This window comes from Melospiza melodia, chromosome 4 (assembly GCF_035770615.1).
Source record: "Melospiza melodia melodia isolate bMelMel2 chromosome 4, bMelMel2.pri, whole genome shotgun sequence".
Classification (NCBI taxonomy): Eukaryota; Metazoa; Chordata; class Aves; order Passeriformes; family Passerellidae; genus Melospiza; species Melospiza melodia.
Window position 1 is genome coordinate 23,502,981 of NC_086197.1, and position 20,674 is coordinate 23,523,654.

The 20,674-nt window shown below is 43.2% G+C and overlaps 1 protein-coding gene across 2 annotated transcripts in view; it reads left to right on the forward strand.

Annotated features, from left to right (window-relative positions):
* Positions 1–20,674, forward strand: part of KCNA5 (potassium voltage-gated channel subfamily A member 5) — a 72,260-nt gene that overhangs the window by 40,019 nt on the left and 11,567 nt on the right. Inside the window, exon 1 of one of the 2 annotated variants that reach the window (XR_010027537.1) lies at positions 7,754–7,852. The exons of the other annotated variant lie outside the window; for it this stretch is intronic. The gene's annotated coding sequence lies outside the window, so the exon portion shown is untranslated. Of the gene's footprint in view, positions 1–7,753; positions 7,853–20,674 lie in introns of those variants that run through there. 2 annotated transcript variants of the gene reach the window in all.

Genomic DNA, 20,674 nt, shown 5'->3' on the forward strand with positions numbered 1-20,674 from the left:
CAGTAGCAATAGCTGGAATGTAAGATGGTTCTGCTTGTTTTCCTTTGAGACTTTAGCTTGCAATCAGGTCACTGTAAGCAGACCTTTTTGGCCCATGTGGAGTCATATCGTTCCCTCCTCCTACAAGTTGCCTGATTTGGATGGATTTTGAAGATAAAATTATATCACATGTAGGCCTCAGGTATAGCTTTTCAAATTTCCAATATTTCAATGTGTAAAACAGTTTTGGTGGTTCTATGATAGCTATGGATAAGAAGGGAAATATTATTTTCTGGGCTGAAGCAGTTGAATTCCAGATAGTGACATCATAAATTTCAATGGACCTTGGATACATGGGTTCAATCATGACATTGAGCACCTTCAACTCCCCAGCTGCAGAAATCAATCCATGAGAGGGACAACTCCAGCTTCTTCTTGCCCATGTTTAAAAGCCTTTCCCATCTCTAAAAAACATGTTGGCCATAAAAATGGATCGATCCAAGGAGGCAAAACCCCATTTTTTCTTGTAGATGAAATTAAGTAGTGTGAGAATTGAGAACATCAAGTCTCAAGGAGACTAGCTCCTGAGTTTGTGTTATTTATCTATTCTAACAGTGCCAATCCCATGGAAAGGAAAGAGCTCATCATCTGCAACCATATAAAATAGTGTTAATAGTATGTGCCAAACACACATTTGTTTCCAACAGGATTTTTCCAGTGGTTCCCATGTGTGTCTATTAAAATGTGTCTGAATATCAGGAGTGACCCAGGTATTCCAGGAGGAAAACAAAACAAAATCCTAGTTGAAACTGAATACTGCTGGCCATGTGCCTGAGGTTGCCTGTTAAAGCCAGAAAAGAGATAAGACTGAAATAATGTGAGGTAAGGATTGATGATGCAACTTCCCTCCCTCATTTTAAAAGGAAATAATGACCTGTTGGATTCCTGCCTTGCTTGCATTTAAATACAAGCGCTTTCAGTCTCAAGATCTTAAGGGTTGCAATCTTCTGCACAGAGGAAACCATCTTTAGTTTAGTGATGAAAGGAAACAGATGGTCTCTCCTTTATGCACTAATCTTCCTGTATGTTTCAGAAAATTAAGGTTTGGGAAGTGGAGTTGAGGCGGAGTGAATTCTTCTCCTGGGAGAGAATATTCAACAAAAATCACTTCAAGTAGATTCACTTAAAATTGTATCTCTTTTTATGGATAAGTAGCTCGCAGGCACATTGCCTATTGCTTTTCAAGAATATTAACAGGTTGTTTTAACAGTTCTCTATTGCACAACCTCTTTGTAGCCATCTTCTCTCTTCCCAATTTCATCTGGGTTGCACTGTGACAAAGCAATGTTGTCTCTGCTGCAAGTTCTATGTGGTTCACTACCTAAGTGTTCTTCACTTTAGGGTGAGGAAGGCAGATTTTCATCTGGGATTTGGTCTCATTCTTCTTCTTGTGCACTTGAGAGGAAAGACTTTCAGAATTAAATGTGTATCTAAAGAAATTTTGGGGAAAATTTCAAAGAAAATATGTATCTGAAGAAATCAGTCAATTATGGATTACTTTGTGTCTAATATATTTATTATCACTTAATGTTTAATCTAATAATGTACAAGTACAGACTTCCAGTGACCCTACAGGGAGACTTTCCTGAGGCAGACTTTCCTCTGTTTCCTGAGTTTTGTGTTAGTGGTGGGGTTTTGGTTGGTAATTTGGTTGTGGTTGGTTTGGTTTGGCATTTTGATATGTGACTTCTTTAAAGAACTGTCCTTAAGGTCCCCTCCACAGAACCACAGAATCATGGAATCATTAAGGTTGGAAAAGACCTCCAAGATATCAAGGCCAACTTCTGACCTTGTCAACTAAACCAGAGCACAGAGTGCCACATCCAGTCATTTCTTGAACACCTCCAGAAATGGGGACTCGACCACCCGCTGGACAGCCCATTCCAGGCTTGGCAATTGTTTAAAATTGGAGAGCAAATTCAACTTTGGATCAAGAAATAGAAAACTGGCCAGAAATTAGGGAACCTCAGGGTTGTATTTGCCTTGTGAAAAGCAAGCAGTCTGTACTTGCTGAGAAAGCACCAAAGGAGGAATTCTACCTCCCAATTTTTTTCAATTCTCTGTTCAGAATTAGTGAGCAGTGTAGGTGGAGACACTGAACCTGTGGCAGTGGATCTGAGAGGACACATGAGCCTTCTCAGTCATGTATTGGTCCTCAGAATTCTTTAGGGAGAGGCAGCACAAAGTATCACAGATCATTTCATGTTATTGTGCCATGGGAGATCGAGTGACAGTTTGGAGGCCAAAAGGTAACTCAGAGATATTTCAAATATGGGACAGGTTAGTAGTGATGTTTCTGCTACTGAAAGGCTCAGCATGGTGGGCTTTTGGTCACTACCAGCAATGTCATCATCAGGTGTAAATTTATTTTGATATTTGCAGGCTGGATCCATGGGCCCAGGCCAGTGCTCTGAGATTCCACAAGGCCAAGGGCCCAGCCCTGCCTTGGGTCACACCAACCCCCTGCAGCTCCAGGCTGGGGCAGAGGGGCTGGAAAGATGGGAAAGGCCCTGGGGGTGCTGGGGACAGCGGCTGGACAGGAGCCAGGCGTGCCCAGGGGGGCAGGAGGCCAATGGCACCTGGGCTGTGCCAGCCATGGTGTGGCAGCAGGGCCAGGGCAGTGACTGTCCCCTGGGCTGGGGCCACACCTCAGATCCTGGGGCACTTCTGGGAACCTCAGGACAAGACATGGACATTGAGGGGCTGGAGCGTGTCCAGAGAAGGGAACGGAGCTGGGGAAGGGGCTGGAGCAGCAGGAGGGACTGAGGGAGCTGGGGGGGCTCAGCCTGGAGAAAAGGAGGCTCAGGGGGGCCCTTCTGGCTCTGCACAACTCCCTGACAGGAGGGGACAGCTGGGGGGGATCAGGCTCTGCTCCCAGGGGACAGGATGAGAGCTGTGTCTGGAGAGGTTGGAAGAGTGTGCAGGTAACTTTGCTGATAAATATGCCATATCTAATAACATAGAATGATCCTAACCTCTTTCATGAGTAGTAACTGTCTACCACCCTAGGAGAAGCATGAAAGCCCATAAATATCTGGAACTCCCTTGAATGAAGGGAGGAAAAATCCTCTTTCTATACTTGAAGCTTGCCAAAGCCAGAGGTAAAAATCTTTAAAGGGGGAAAGTGACAAATTTCCCTCAGCAAATGTAGAAACAGAAGGGGAAGTTACAAATACTTGCAAACTGTCAGTTCTTGCTTGTCTACCCACTTAATGGAAATATGAAAGCTATGCTGAGGAAAATCAGAGCAAACTTTCTGCTGTATTTTGACAGCCTTTTTTTCTGAGGATGTTTCTGATTTTTCACTATGTGTGCAGGAATAATGAGAGTATGCAAGTCTCTATGGTCACAGGAGCCTGTTCATATTTCCTTACATGTTGACCATGATCATTTGAACTTCAGGAAAGTTGTGGTTATTATTTTAGAGAAACACTTCCACATTTTCAGCCTCCTGATTTTAATACTAACAGGTGACAGGAGGAATTGGTTAGTTCAGTGGTATGGCCATGCTGCAGCATGAGCTGATCATGTTTCTTCAATATTTGATATGATGAGGCATTCCAATGCCTTCCAAGCAGGATCCTAACATGCAAATGCACACACCATGCAAATACACACCATGACTCGAGAATTAGCACCGAGATGGCAAAGCCCAGTTTCAAAGGCCTTTGCAATTAAGTTGACCAAGACTTACTTTTCTTAAATCCAGCTGTTATGCTTCACTTTAGACACCTTTGTTGCTGGTTCTAATGAAAAACATTTGCAATGATATGTGATACAACCTGCTAATGTTCTGCAGAAGTGAAAGGTAAAGGCAGGTGTAGGGTTTCACTTAAGTGATTTCATAAATTAACTTTAATGTGACCTGTGGTTCCTTTGCCGAATAACAGGTTAGCAAATGAATTTGAATATGTATTATTTGTAAGATGAAAGCTAATGTTAGCCTCTGAATGGAAACCTGACAAGTTTTTATTGAGTAACAGTCTTCTTATTATTTCTAGTGAATAATTCATGTCCTGAAGGTGGCTGTGGCAGAAAGACTGCATCACCACACATGAGACAAAACCAGACATTTATTCCATACTTTAAGGTGTGCATTCAGATAAGAACAAGACTGAAAGCCTAATTCTCATCGGGGTTCAGTAATTCACAGCATCTGGAAGCAGCTTGGTGTGGAGCAGGCCCTAGGGAAGACAGCAGGGCTATGAGGCCAAAACGTTTAAAGGTCAGGAGGTTGAAGTTTCCTACAGGGATAGCACTCCTCTGCTCAGGGACCTTCTCATTAGCCCAGGGATATGGGTGAGGAGATTTCCTTCATGCACCTGACACAGCCTTTCAGTGTAATGTGCTCTATTGCAAATAACCTCCTGCCTCCTAGATATCATTTAGTGTAGAATTATTGAATGATTTTCTAAATGTTATCAGGGAAATAAAATGCTGTTAAAGCACAGAAATAGTGGATTCTGTTGCCTGAAAGCACCCACTGAAACTAATGCAGTGAGTGAGACCAGTTTTTTATTCAGCAAGTAAAATGTCAAATTAAACACAGCTCTATTGATACACCAAGAAAAGAGTTCTTGGTATAATGCCAACATCAATAATTATAAAGGGGAGACAACAGCCTAAAAGGCATGGCTGGCAGCGCTTTTAAAATATTTGTCCTTGGTGGGACCAGAGACTGATTTAGATTAAATTTACGTTCCAAAGAAAAAGAATATCTCAAAGGGCATATCATAAAACTTAACTGGTTTATTTGTTGCAAACCAGATCAAACAAAATACAGTACAATAAACATTTATTAGTTTTTAAATGGCAAAACAGCGCTGCAGTCAGATGAGTGAGTTGGTTCAGTACACAGTCAGTGAAGAGTTAGGGGATCAAGGGATGTGATTCTGCCCCTCTGCCCCTCTCTGCTGAGCCCCCCTGCAGGGCTGCATCCAGCCCTGGGCCCAGCACAGCAAGGACAGGGAGCTGCTGGAGCCAGGCCAGAGCAGGGACACCAAGGGGAGCAGAGGGATGGAGCAGCTCGGCTGGGAGGAAAGGCTGAGGGAATTGGGATTGTTCAGCCTGGAGAGGAGAAGGCTTTGGGGTGACCTCACTGTGGCCTTGCAGTGCCTGAAGGGAGCCCACAGGAAAGATGGAGAGAGACTCTGGACAAGGGCCTGGAGTGACAGGACAAGGGGCAATGGCTTCACACTGACAGACAGCAGGTTTAGATGGGATATTGGGAAGAAATTGTTTCCTGTGAGAGTGGCGAGGCTTTGGAACAGGTTTCTCAGAGAAGCTGTGGCTGCTCCATCCCGGGAATTGTCCAAGGCCAGGATGTGAAAGGTGTCCTTGCCCACAGCAGGAGTCTGGGATGAGATGATCTTTAAGGTCCTTCCAAGCCAGCCCAATATTCTCTCTTGATCTTTCTGGGTTTCAAATCTCTGTCGGTGTCTGTGAGCATGTGGCATGTTCTAGACAGTTCTGCATGTTGAAGAGAAGAAATTTAAATGGACAGATTCTGTCTCAGTTATGGCTCACCTCTTTATGACTTATCTCCAAAATGAAGCAGGTCCTGTGTGTGGAGGGCAGACAAAAGGTCTCCAAGCAAATATTAGCTATTAAAGTCTATTGAGTGGAAATCTGCCTTTAGTTTATGGAGTGGTCATGCGCTTAGACAGTTAAGGCAGAGCCTATTGCCAGTGGGTGATCTAAACATTTTCTGGCAGATCCTGAGAGGAATCACTGTGACTGAGGTTTGTGAAAGAAGAAAAGACTCATTAGTTCATTCACCATTCTCCAACCAGTCGTGCACGAGCCCATGGTGGTGCAGAGCACAAATATGGATTGAGCTACATTGAACATTCATAAGTGACACTGGTGACAAGCACCTGGGACAAGGCAACTTGTCCATAAGAGAAATAAAGTTTATTGTGACTTCCTGCTGCTCTGGCTCAGCAGCCTGTTTGCAATGAAGAGAACACATTGCACAGGCAGGGAGCTCATCTCAGAGGCAGAGAGAATAATGTCCCTGGACGTGATGGAGATAACTCAGGCCTTTGGGACCAAGTCCAACAAGACTGCAGTAGATGATCTTTCCTAACCATTATTTGATAGATCCACACTCTCAAAGTCATACCCCTCCAAGGAATAAATCATCATTATCCTTTCAGAGCCAGTGAAGACTCTTCCATGCAGAATGCTTTTCTAAATGTATTTTGTCAGACTTTTGCTAAGACAGAAATTTCTAAGAAAGACAGTTTTCAAGGGGAGTTTCTTGGAGCTCTCTTATAAAACAGTCCTCTTAAAACTGATGTACCTCTATTTTGGGAGAGAAAGCTGTTCTGAGAGTGCTGCAGCAATGTTTTTTGTTTTCACCACTATTTTGTTAATAAGTACACTGGCTTCAAACGATCTCACATTCCTTGATACTTCTCAGGCAACTTAAAAAAATACTAAGTTAAAAGAAAGTGTTCTGCACCAAGCCATTGCCTGCTCTGATGTGGTGACAAATGCTATTTTGGGAATACTATATCTCTGTCAGAGATGTCTCATTGCAATGCATAGATGTAATAACCCATGGAATCCTCTCCCTCTCCTACTGGAGTCAGATCAGTCCTGAACTTTATCCACTTTTTCAACTGGCAATCACCTGATCTCACATATTGTGCTTGTTCTGAACATTAAAAGAACAGTCTGATCCACTGTCTGAAGTTGTAATAATGGCAGAAAGGATTTATTTTCATGATCAGATGCTCAAAAAATTATTTTTAAGTCTTAATTTTCATTCAAAATAGGAAAAAATATGTCAAAGCACAAAGATTTTATGCTGTCATTTTCAATTAGTGCTCTAAAGTTCCAAATGTCACTGTCTAAATAGTAAAAAAAATTCCAAAATATAATCTCTTTCCAGGGGTTACATTTGAATTTGTAATACACTTTTATAGTAATGGTGTCTTTATGCTTACCAAAAATAAGACACTGCCTACTTACTCCAGATAAGAAGTTTTTCCTATGCAGCCACAATGTTCTGTTATCCTTCACTTTCCATGTTGTGAAATTACTCTGCAAGTGCACAAATTTTAAGGAATTATTTACGATTGTCATTTGTTTGTGTCCTTTTCCAACCCCCTGTGAAAATTTGTTTCTTTCTACCTACCACTAGAACTGGAATTTCCCTTGAAAAATTTCAAATATCCATTGCCTCATGCCAGGTCGCATCAAGTCATCCAGGCTTTCAAGACATAACATCAGCCCACACAATGTGACATGGTTGCTGCATCATGTCACAACTCTTCAGGGATATTATAGTTTTTTAATAAATGATTGTGGAAGTTACCATGGCTACAAACCCTCTTTATTCTCTTCAGATTTGAAACATTTCTTTACATATTGGCAAAACCACTCTTTCCTTCCCAGCAACAACATGAGTGTTTCAAATGTGCTTATTATCAAGTTTCAAGGATGAGAAAACTCCTAGCATATTTCCATGTGGTTTTCATTATTTTGTTGATTTTTTTTTAATCAGCTGTGATTTCTTTCCTTGGGATAAATGCAAAATGTGAAAAAAGGGATTTTATTGCTATTTAAACAGCACCTAAGAGGACTTAGCTGCTGTAAATAAGGACAACTCCAGTAGACTTGTGAAGGTCAAAGTGGGCAGTGTCTGGAGTAGGAGGCAGTGCCCTGTGAATGCCACTTGTCATTCCTGCTCAGTAATCGCCATACTTTTCTTAGAGTTGCCAGTGGTATTAAGCTGGAAGAGCTTGGCAGGACACCCTGTGGAAAAAGCAAGACAAAGAAGCTTCATTTTCCACCCTAACACTGGGTAAGATTTGGAAGTTTTATCAATGGGTTTTATTTCGGGAATTCTAGTGTCCACTGTCAGCAAGCCCCAAAATCTGGTGGTCTTTCCAAGAAAGTTTGTAATTCTCTTCCGAATTTGTAGCCAGATTTTGGGTGTTTCAGAGTCTGTGGAGGAATACAGCCTAGGAAAATCACCTCTGCTAACAAAAAGTAACTTTCTCTTGAGTTTTGCTCAAATAAAAGCAAAGACACATCTGGGTTCATCTTCCCCTTGTGTAGTTCTGGAACACCCTATGGCTGGTCTTACCAGGCTGAAAGGGAGAGAAACATATTTCTCTTTTGCCTTTTTGCTTTTTATTTGTTTTTAATCATTTAGATTACATTATTTTAATTTCCAGATTCTGTTGAAAAGTTGATCTTAAATGTAAAATACATTACTTTAGGCCAAGTTTCTTTGCTTGCTTTCTTTGTTTCCTAGTTGTGATTTTTAATATTTCCCAAAGAAATGAAAAGGAAATTTGTTGGAATTTGACCAGATGGTGTTTATCATAATTATCTAATATCTGTATTATGAAATGTGAAATCTAGGAATTCAAAATCAAGGAAAATAATTCTATCTGTTCCCTTTGAGGATTTTGCATATCATATCTTTACACACATTCTATTATTGGCATATATTTATTATATGCAATAATTACAATAATATATTGCTTATTAATATTTTAACTACATATGCTTTTGTATGTACATATTTTGAAGTGATTTCCTTTACTGCTAGGAAATCACTAGGACTAATTGCTAGAAAAGTAGCAGTTGGCAGGATGGAAGATCTTGATGGACATGTTTTAATAGAAAAACATCTATATTAAGAACCTTTTCTCTGTACTTCCTCAATTATATCATAAAAATGAAACAAATGTCAGTGATTAAAACTGTTTAAAAATAAATCTTTCCTTATCAAATGTGCATGCAAAAGTTAACGGTCTTAGGGGAGTTAAGGCTCCCATGTGACCAACAGCCACTCCATTATATAGATTTGCATAGTTTTGTACACCCAGAGTCAGTGTGCAATTGATTTATTAAAAATATGGATATTGATCTAGTACCGATATCCAACTGTGATGGACAAAGACTCTCTAACAGTTTAGAGTTAGAACGTGCATGTTTATTGCAACACCTGGCAGTGTGTGTGCGGGATAGCTCCCAAATACGCACTGTGATTCACAGGTGGTTACAGAGTCCTTTTATCTATACAAGTATTGAATAACCAAAATACAAATACATATTCATAATTTTGGTACATCCCATTCCCCGCTTCATATGGTAATTAGTTCAAAAGCTATTAAGCATGCATAGTTTGTTCCTTGAAATGGGTCAGTGGTCCCTTCCATGGGGAGGGGTCCCAAAATGAGGAAGTAAATGAAGTCTTCCTAGTTCTGGCCATTCTACCTTTTCAATGCAAATATGACAAATGAACCCATTGGTAGAACTCCCATTCCCCATCTTCAGTAGTTTCAGAACAGAGGAGGCCTACAATTGTCTTATGTTCCTAAAAGCTATTTATCAGTTTCTATATTCTTCATTATAAACCCAGCTAACCAAACATTATGTTGACAAGCAGTCAATTATTAGTTAACTACTAACTCTTAACTTCATCAAGGCCTACCGATTTATTTTGATTAACTCCAATAAAGTTTATCTCTAACTAAAACCTCAGCTCCTCTAAAATCCCTAAATTCTTTAAAGTTTATGTCCCACAATGTCATTTTCCTTTGCCTTTTATTGGGTTTTTCCTGTTATTTCCTGCAAATTCTCATGACTAATCTGTTTCTGAGGTGGCTCTTTTTGCAGCCAAACCTCATTCCCTGAATTGATTAGACTTTGTGAATCAGTGGGGGTGATGGCACCTGAAAAGAAAGTCAATGAAAGTGATGCAAGTAGACAATTTAAAATGTCACAAAAGGGTGACCAATGGTCTGATTTTTATCCTTTGGCAGGCACCTCACAGTGGGTTTGAAGGGACCATTTTCAGTTGGTTTATGATCTGTGCCAATGCTCTCCCTTCTGTAATTTTTGCTATCCATTTCAGAGGGAAACTGAGATGGGCCAAATTTAATGCAGGCTTTACTGGAAACTGAGTCCTTTAATTTCTAATAACCACTCCTATCTGAGTATGTAGTGATTTAAGATTGTGTAATTAAAAAAAAAAGAGAAATGTTATTATTCTCCATTAAGTATTTATTTGTTTTGTGAGCAAAACATAATTCTGTAAAGAAAGAGCAGAGGGAATGAATTTTATCTTTAGACTGTGATTCTCCTCGTGAAGCAGCAGGACAACCTCTCCCACACAGGAGTTCAGTTATTCGTCCAGGATTCTTGTTTTCCATAAAACAGGATCCTGACTGTGATGGTGGTCACAAGGGTTGCAGGTGAAGAGAGAGGCGAATGTTGACCTCATGTTCAGAAGGCTTGATTTATTATTTTATGATATATATTACATTATGACTATACTAAAAGAACTAGAGAGAAAAGTTCTCAGAAGGCCAGCTAAGCTAAGAATAGAAAAGAATGAATAACAAAGGAGCTCTCTCCAACTCTGTCCCAGAGAGAGCTCGGTCCTTGATTGGCCATTAATTATACACATCCAACATGGGCCAATCACAGGTGCACCTGTTGCACTTCACAGCAGCAGATAAACATTGTTTACATTTCTTTTTCTGGGGCCTCAGCTTCCCAGAAGGGAAAATCCTAAAGAAAGGATTTTTATGAAAAGAAGTCTGCGACATCTGACTCCTACCCTCAAACTCACCTCTTAGACATTATTTTATGCAGCGTCATGAAAATGTGTTGATGATGCATGCAGCTCTATGAGTGTCCATGTGAACACATGGATGTCAAGATCAGGGACAGAGTGACAAAACCCCAGGAAAATTATCTTTGCTTGGTATTTCTAGAATTCCAGAAATCATTTTTTTTCTCCCCTGTGTCAGGGAGCAGCAAGGGCGAGGCAGGTGGGAGTAGCACTCCCATTCAGTGAACAGTCCCACAGAACCAAACAACATCAGAGAGGACGTGGAATGATAACCAAGGTTCTTGGGTCAGGCAAGAATCCAGTGATTGGCACTGGATTTTAGGCACTCAGACAACCAGCTGAACATAAGCCAGCTATGCCCAGATAGCCAAGAGGTCAATGGCACTTGGGCTGTGCAAGCCATGGTATGGCAGTCACTGTCCCCTGGGCTGGCACTGCTGGGGCCACACCTCAAATCCTGTGTCCACTTCTAGGCCCGTCACTGCAAAATGAACATTGAGGGGCTGAAGCGTGTCCAGAGAAGGGAACGGAGCTGGGGAAGGGGCTGGAGCACCAGGAGAGGGTGAGGGAGCTGGGGGGGCTTAGCCTGGAGAAAAGGAGGCTCAGAGGGGCCCTTCTGGCTCTGCACAACTCCCTGACAGGAGGGGACAGCTGGGGGGGATCAGGCTCTGCTCCCAGGGAACAAGGGACAGGACAAGAGGCAATGGCCTCAAACTGTGCCAGGAGAGTTTCAGGTTGGACACCAGAAAGACTTTTTTCACTGAAAGGGCTGTTAGACACTGGAATGCGCTGTCCAGGGAGTCCCTGGGACGTGGAGTTCCCATCCCTGGAGGTGTTCAAGAAATTACTGGACATGGCACTCAGTGCTCTTGGGCTGGGGGACACAGTGGTGTTTGGTGACAGGTTGGACTCATTGATCCTTGAGCTCTTTTTCAATCTTTGTGATCCTGTGACCCCCCACATGTTTGCAGCAGCAAGGCAGGGCTGAGATCAAAGCAGCAGATGCAGGCAATGACTGGGACACAGGGGACACGAGGCAGAGCAGAGGCACTGCCACTGCGCAGCCGCACCCAGATGAACCCCAGCTGCAGAGCGATGCCCCTGGGCTCTGGCACTTGTGTGCTTCCAGCTTCCAGGCTGGCTGATACAGGACCTACCTCTGGGCTCCTGACAGTGCTGTTTGGTTACTGTGGCCCTGAGTAGCATGTAGGCTTTCACTGAGCTGTAGTTTCCCCACATGCACCATCTGCTCACTGCTCCAGGACCTCTCTGAGCCCGAGCCTGAGCACCCACCTGTGGCTTTGGCCAGGTTAGAGGTGGTCCAGCACCCAGCCCCATCATGCTGAGTGAATTTTCAGGGCTGATCTTGATTTGTTTGCACCATCAAATAAGCATGTTGCTGATTGCAGCTACTGCTCAGGAGCTTATGAGTGGCTGCAGGGCAATGCTCCCTTGGCAAACGCAACTCTGAGCCAAGCAAGGGAAAAGGTCAGGCTGAAGCTGCATGCCACAAAATCAGGATGCTGCAAAGGTGGCTCTAAGGGAAACCTTTTAAACCAAGATTTACAAACATTATACTTTCCACCAGGATCTGATTTCCTGGTCCTAGCTCAAAGTCTGGCCTTCATAACACTGGCTGCCTCTTTTTCTTCTGCATGTATTTTCAAGCTTCCATACAAGATCCCAGCCTACAAACAGGTGAATAAAACTCAAATTTGCCAATACCTGCTCTTGGATTTGTGGGGGCTGACTCCACCAAAAGCAGCAGCACAACATCTGTGCCTCCAATGTAGCAATGCAGAGCACTTTGTGCAAACAAAAATAATAGAAAATAATGTCAGAACTGTGCTGCTGAGCTCTTCAAAGCCATTCAGATGATTTCACGGTAGTGAAAAAAGCTGTGTCAAATGATTCCCTTGCTTATCTGACAGCATCTAGATATGTCAGACATCCGAGCTCCATCACACGAGGCTTGGTGCTCTGATAATAAATATTACTTGCCCCAGAGCTCTCTGCATGTCCAGGGAGAGATGAGCTGCCAGGAGGGCCGCATGGAGCTGTGAACTGATTGCGATTAGTATAACGAGCAGCAGCCATGGAACACCAGCTGTCTGTCCTTTGTCTAGAAAGGAGCGAGCAGGGAGTAAGCTTTAAAGAGATATACCAAGAAAGACACGGAATGCTATTTACACATTATGACTGGGAGCGTTCCCCATACATAGAGGGTAGAATAAAAAAATTGGGAGGAAATCTAACAGACAAGACAGGAATTTATATCTGCAAAGGCAAAGGCAGGAATTGATATTGGCTGTGAAATCTATAACTGAAGGTTTGTTATCTGAGTTTCTTCCTTTTTGACCGCAGAAAATTTTTCTGCGTCTCATTTTCTTCCAGTGTAACATGTACACCCAGCAAATACTCCAGCTAAATCATTTCCAACCTCTGGATTGTTTGTGGACTCTTGAGTTTCTTTGCTTTGCTCTTCTTCCTAAATTGCATGCCAGTTTCTTGTCTTAATTACCTGAGTGAAGGAGGTTAAATACAATAGCAGAAAGTCACTGCTGAACATTCCAGAGCATTTTTTAAAATCCTGAATATCTGAAGTGCATGGGATTTCCATTAATAAAGACCAAAGTGTCTCTATAACCAATTTTTTTTTTAAATGCACACTTTTTATCTTTGTGGACTGATTAAAATCCTCCCCAATCTCCTCTTTCATTTACTCAAAAAATACATGTATGTTTTATTATCCAACTAGCAGTGCCTGTAGCAACTGTGTCCTAAAATACAAACAGCAAAAAAGTTAATCTAGGATGATATCCAGGATGAGGGAATAGAGTCTTGGGCTGTAAAAGTCAGGCATCAGCTGTGACACAGCATGGACAAGTCCCCCTGTCCCCTGTTCCTGTAGCAATGGGACTGGTGTGATGCCAGAGTTCAGGTCTGGAGATCCTTTGTTGTTTTGGTAACTAAAATTTATCTTCATGCCAAATGATGTTTCCTTTGGCCAGCAGGATAGTTTCTGTTCTGCCACTGGCAAGTTTTTTTGCTGTGAAAATAAACTCTGCTGCTAGTTCATCAAATGAATTAGCTTTTGCCTCGATTTCCAGGTTTTTTTCAGGCCTCTGGCATGACTAGCTTTAACCTTCTGATGGTGCTTGTGTGATCTTCAATATCAGTCTTCTATGATAGTTTAGATGAGATCAATTTGCTTGTCTCGAATAAATTGGCAGCTTGCACTTCTCCCCTCTTTAATGGCGAAAAGACCTGTTCTCTGTGTTCTTTCCCCCCAGATTTCAGGGAGGTGAAAGGCCCATTGCAAGTTACCCACAGCAGGAGCCCACGTGGCGCCAAGAACCTCTGAGTGACACTGGCAGTGCTCTGTGTGCACCCGTGGCCAGGATTTTATAGGGTTTTAGAGAGTTATGGGGAAAAGGAATAGATCCAGCTTCTGTTCTTGGGGAGGAATATGATGTGGAGTTGTGGGAGTGCAGATGGTACAAGGATGGCTGGAGGTGGTTTTTGCTTTTCCAGCTGTGGAGAAAGTGTGATTCTGTGTTTTACGGCAAAGAATTTCGTGGGAAAGGGTTCTCTTCTCCCTCACCCCTCCCTGTTTGCCCTATAAGCACAGGGAGAAAAAGAAGGTAGGGAGTAAGGCAGGGGATATTTGTGCTTGTGGAAATAAAAGCTGAGGTTAACTGTGCTTTTCTTCATGAAGTACAGCAAACAGCTAAACATTGATGCATGAAAAATTATTACAATTTCTTTCTTTTTATTATTACCATCATCAGAGCTTCTCTCAAAGCCATACTAAGCACAAGTATTTAAATATTAGGCTTTTTTAAAAGACTGAATCAAAATATCTGGAAGCAAATTGTTTTCATTCTACCCACAGTTGTAAATTTAACAAGACAAGGTCTCCCTTTTCCCCCTTTACTGATCTTGACAAGTGTTTGGCTGAATGCAGAATCACGTTCCTGACAAACATCATTGTGCCACTCTAGCCTCTTCCCTGTGTTTGCTGACCCCATCCATCCCAGAACAGCTGCTTCTGCAATGGACTGGGAGGACTTTTATTAGTGTTAGGGAATTTTTATGCACTTTATTGGCCTGTACACACCTTTCACATGAATACAGAAGCTTTTGAGGCCTGTAAGATGAGCTGAGGTTTAGAATCACAGAATAGCCTGGGTTGGAAAGGGACCTTAAATAACATCTCATTCCAGTGCCTCCTCTGCCACAGGCAGGTACACCTTCCACTAGCCCAGGTTGCTCAGAGCCCCATCCAGCCTGGCCTGGAACACTGCCACGGATGGGGCAGCCACAGCTTCTCTGGACAACTGTGCCAGGGCCTCACCACCCTCACAGGAAACAATTCTTCCCAATATCCAATCTAAACCTGCTCTCTGTCAGTGTGAAGCCATTGCCCCTTGTCCTGTCACTCCAGGCCCTTGTCAAGAGTCTCTCTCCATCTTTCTTGTAGGCTCCCCTCAGGCACTGCAAGGCCACAGTGAGGTCACCCCAAAACCTTCTCTTCTCCAGGCTGAACAACCCCAATTCCCTCAGCCTTTCCTCCCAGCAGAGCTGCTCCATCCCTCTGATCCCCTTGGTGTCCCTGCTCTGGACAGGCTCCAGCAGCTGCACATCCTTCCTCTGAGGCTATCCCAGAACTTTTTAGCCCCTCAATGAGGTGTTCTTGGAACCTGGATAACTTGTACCTCAAAGTGCAGCTTAGTGCAGCTGGCAGGTTTTGAACCTGTCATTTAAGAACTGTTTAGGTGAAAACTTTTTAAAAGTGTGCAAGGGAGGGGAGTTTAATTGTCCATAGCAGAGGCTGTCATGGTCTTTGGAGAACATGTTACTGACCCTTTATAATTCCTGTAAATGCTCTTTGGACTGTGAAAGCATTTGAGTAACAGCCAACACTTTGATTGTGAGAGTCCATGGAAGGTCATGGCATTATCCAAGGAATATCTGTGTGCCTCATGGAGTCAGGTAGGAGAGGACTGTGAGCCCCCTTTGCTCAGATGGTCCTTCCCAGCTCTGTAAGTGCAGGCACAACCTTGTGCTTCTTTCTGCTACCATTCTTCACCTAGCTCACCCAAAATCTGGGCTTGCTGGGAGGTGCCCTTCAAAATGTGCTGCACAACTTTCCTTTTCTTAAGAAGGGTCAGTGCTAGTCCTAAGCAGCTTGGCTGTGGTCCTGTTAATTAAGTAGCTGTCACTGATTTAAAGGATGAATCAGCAGGAACTTCATTTGTTGCTGGCTGAGAGCATCCAAACAGTAAAGCTGCCAGGATGTGTTTATTCCTACATATTCCTATGCTGTCCCCTCCACGTGACACAGCCCTGTGTGGGGCTGAAACAAGTCTGGATTCACAAAGCTGACATGAAATGTCAATACTGCAAACCATTTCTGACATGCATGGGCTTATCCTAATCCAACTTAAGGTTTATGCAGACCCAGTCATTCATAAGTCCATCAGTCACCCAGCCCCTCATGTGTGCCCTGAGCCCCTGGAACAACACAGGGCCATCTGTTGCTTTAATGGAGGATTAATTTCTAGGAAAATCCAGTGCCCAGTATCAAAGCTGATATGCTTACATCCATGTTTGGCCAATTTTTTTAGTATTTTTATTCTGGGCAGGACTTGAATCTCAACCGAGATAAATAATGTACATGCATATCCTGAGATTGAGCCAGCATGTGCAGTTTTCAGAGCAATGAAGTCAGATTTGCTCAATCTTGTGACTTCAGGTGACAGCTTTGTCATTTTTTGTCCTGAACCAGTAGATGTGTATGGAGATCGTCAGGAATTGTGTCTTTCTGAGGAAGAAAAATCATGCAAAAGCAATTAAATGAATCATAGGCCTGGCTTGGAAGGAACCTTAAAAATCACCCAGTTCTACCTCTCTGCCATGGACAGGGACACCTTCCACTAGCTCAGCTTGCTCAGAGCCCCATCCAACCTGGCCTGGAACACTTCCAGGGATGAGGCAGCCACAGCTGCTCTGGCCAGCCTGTGCTAGGGCCTCACCACCCTCACAGGGAAGAATTCCTTCCTGATATCTAATCTAAACCTACTATTTGTCAGTTTGATCATGATTCAGTGAAACTAACGTGACAGGTAAATCTATTTATTTACTTAATCACTATTATTTTTATCAGCAAATTAGAATGCCAGTACAGCTAAACATAAAATGGTTGTAGGAGGACAATGAGCAAGCCACTGTCCGTGTAAGGTAGGGGCCTGCACCTTCATTAAGTGGGCATGATAAACTTTTTGGGAAGTATCTGTTTTCTCCAAGCTTTTTATTTTTCCTCAGGGAAAATGGTATGTTTAGGGGCAGGCCCACATTTCTGTAGGTTTCTGTTGTTTTTCTTCACCAGCCTTTACTGTGATAACTTCTGCCCTGGTGGTTTTCTGTGTATCTAATATACAATTCTAGCTCTTACTCAAAAACTGTCTAGGTGGCTTTGAGTGCTGAGTCCTTGAGAGCTTGGAGCTCTGGCTGGTCCCAGGGATTTGAGCTGTACCTGAGCACTCCACCTTCAGGAAAGTTTTAGCAGGATCCAGTGTTAGCACACGAACTCAGACAATAGTGGAATAGTGCTCACATAGGCCCTTTTCCCTTTATTCTTCATTCATAATACTCAAAATTAAATAGTTTCTCCAGATTTGGTGTGTCTATTTTAACTGAGGGATTGAATGGTGTGACATGATTTTTCTTGGCACGAAATCCAACAGAAACTGTTCTCTTTCTCTTCCAGAAACAATCCCCATCTTTTCTTTTGGATGTCCTCATTTACAGCTTGGCTACAGCAGTAGATGGAAAAGCTTTTAACTAAGAGCTTGAGTACTGACTAGGAATAAACTTCTGTTCTTCCTCTTTCTCCATGTTGTTCTCTGCCTTTTGTTCTTGCTTTTCAGTCTTTCAGAGAATCATTAAGGTCAGAAAAGACCCAAAACATCATCGAGTCAAACCATTGACCAAACATCTGCAGTTCAGCCAAATTATTTCCCGGTTTTTTCCATCATTTTATCTGCAATAACTTTCTGTCCTCTCCAGTTTCAGCCACTCTCCTGCTCCTGTCTCCTCTATCTCCCAATTGTTGAAAAGTCTGTGATCCATCTTTCCTCACTGCAAATGAATGCAGGGAAAAATGCAGGAATGGTTCTCAGAGCAGAAACTGCACAATCCTATTTGCAAGAATCTCCAACTTGGAGAACAAAACAAGGCACAAAACTTAGGAGAAGGCCAATGGTGTTGGAAAGAAATAGAAAACATTTTGTTCTGTTTTGTTTAATAGGAGATAGGAATCTGTTGAAAGAGTTTAATATGGGAAGTAATATTAATAACCCAGGTTGTTATTTAAAATTATAGTTAATGATAAGGAGTGTTGTAGAAAGGATACTGTGTCCTACTTCTTGGCCCAAGTTATCTTAGGAATCAGAATAAATTCATTTTAAAAAAATCCCCTAAACTGAGCTTATATTTGATTAAAGGGGCAGTTGATCAGACTAGTCTGACCTATCTCCTTTGTTTTAACCTATCATAAGCAGATTTCTTTCTTTGCAAACCAAAAATCCTTCTGCAGCAGTCTGAATTAAGCTCAGTCTGAAAAGTAGGTTAAATTGATACAAATATAACTTCATTTTTCTTTAATTGAGTGTTTTTAAAATAGGGTGATACATGCTGCTTGAATTAAATTAAAAAACCAGAGAGAGGAATCATGAGAACCCAAGTATCTGTGAACTGGGAATGAGAATGCTGAGAACAGATTTGCTTTGCCTCGATATCTTTAAACACTTCTTTTTAAAATATTCTTCCTGAAGCTATCGAAACAATCTCTTTTACTACAAGTGTATGGTTTGTTGTGCTGAGACACAAACAGGAAACTAATCGGGGGTTATTTCATTTATCCCTGTCAGACAATACTGATTGCCTGACAGTGCTTGTATGAAGGAAGGAAACCCTAAGGGAACACAATGCATATCTTGCTATGAAAACCTAGACCTCCACATAAGAATGAAGAGACATTTTAACATCATTACATTCTTTAGATAATCAGCCCTGAACCCCTATGGCTCGACCTACCCTATTCTGGTTTTTGCACCATCTCAAAGTGTGGAATGGAATGATTTGAAAAAAATCAGGTACATTAATATTTAATGTTATATAAAAAGTGAAGATTGTCTTAACAACTTGTTATTAAGATATTATTGTATCTTATTATATACTAAGATACGTTCTGCCCCTCTCTGCTCAGTCCCCCTGCAGAGCTGCATCCAGCACTGGGCCCAGCACAGCAAGGACAGGGAGCTGCTGGAGCCAGGCCAGAGCAGGGACACCAAGGGGATCAGAGGGATGGAGCAGCTCGGCTGGGAGGAAAGGCTGAGGGAATTGGGATTGTTCAGCCTGGAGAGGAGAAGGCTTTGGGGTGACCTCATTGTGGCCTTGCAGTGCCTGAAGGGAGCCCACAGGAAAGATGGAGAGAGACTCTTGACAAGGTCTGGAGTGACAGGACAAGGGGCAATGGCTTCACACTGACAGAGAGCAGGTTCAGATTGGATATTGGGAAGAAATTGTTCCCTGTGAGGGTGGTGAGGCCCTGGCACAGTTGTCCAGAGAAGTTGTGGCTGCCCCATCCCTGACAGTGTTCCAGGCCAGGCTGGATGGGGCTCTGAGCAACCTGGGCTAGTGGAAGGTGTCCTTACCCATGGCAGGGGCATGGAATGAGATGATCTTTTATGTCCCTTTCCAACCCAAACCATTCCATGATTCTAGGGTGTTAAACCCACAGTTTTTCATCCTTTCCTCAACTCAGCACAGATGTCACCCATGGAAAAGGATGTAAATAGGATCTTTCCCTTGAAGTGCCTGGAGTTTGTCCTGTGAACCAGAGATGGTTGAACTGCAAATCGACCTTGATCAGGGAGCTGATGCTGCCTCTTTGCCAAGACATGACACCAGTCTATGGGGGACTCTGATGATGTTTTAGACGGACAACAGGAAATGGAGGCTGATTAAGACCTGCCACTGGCCTCTCTTAGTCACAGGAATGGTCTCCATCAAAGGGATTTGATAGGGATTACAACCTGGTCTAGAGGAAGGTCTCCCTGCCTGTGCCTGGGAGATTGGAACAAGATGATCCTTAAGATCCCTTTCCACCCAAACCAGTACATGATTCTGAGATGATTCTATGACTGAAAGCAACTCCCTGAGTTCAACAATAATGAAGTCAAAGTTCATTTTCCTCACAGCTTGAAACAAAACTGCTAGGTTCTGTGGTTTGCAGCCCTCTCCTTGTGTTTTACACACCCTGAGGAGCAAAGAGAAGGCTGAAAGAGGGGGTCAGATAATGGGAGAAAGGTGGGGAGTTACTTCAGGCTGCAGCCTGAGGAGCTGCAGGGCCACTCAACTATGTTGATCTCGGTCTGGGTCCCTCTCCTGTTCCGTGATCCACACACCACCATATCCAGAGGATCATCACACACCACCATATCCAGAGGATCGGGCTGATGTGCAGGGTTTGTTCCCCTTAAAGGGCTGAGAGACCGCGGGTGGTTTTGGCCCCATCTCTGCTGGTCTCTGCCGTGAGGGCATGGGGCATCCCGATGTGAGAGGCAGATGCCGGAGCTGTGGCTGCCTGGAGCCAGGCTGGGCGGCTTGGACAGGATTAGGAGCGGGTGACAGATGCACAAGCTGGCCTGAGGGCTCGGAGCATGGCTGGCCAGGCATAAATACCACAGCTTATACCGCGGGCTCGGGGTCTCGCACGGCTGGATGTGCGGGGAGGAGGAGCAGGTCCAGACCCTCTGCAGGAAAAGGGAGGAAGGTGGCAGATGGGTTTTAAGCGGGGAAATATGCATATCCCCGATTTAGGGCTTTGGTTCAAGGAGAAAGAGCCGGTGTTACAGCAGCGTGGGGAAGTTCTGCGCGGGGAACGCGCAGCAGGCTCGCGGCTGGCGTGTGAAGATTTCCGCAGAAACGCGAGGCGTTCCCGTGCGCACACCCCGGAGCTCAGCC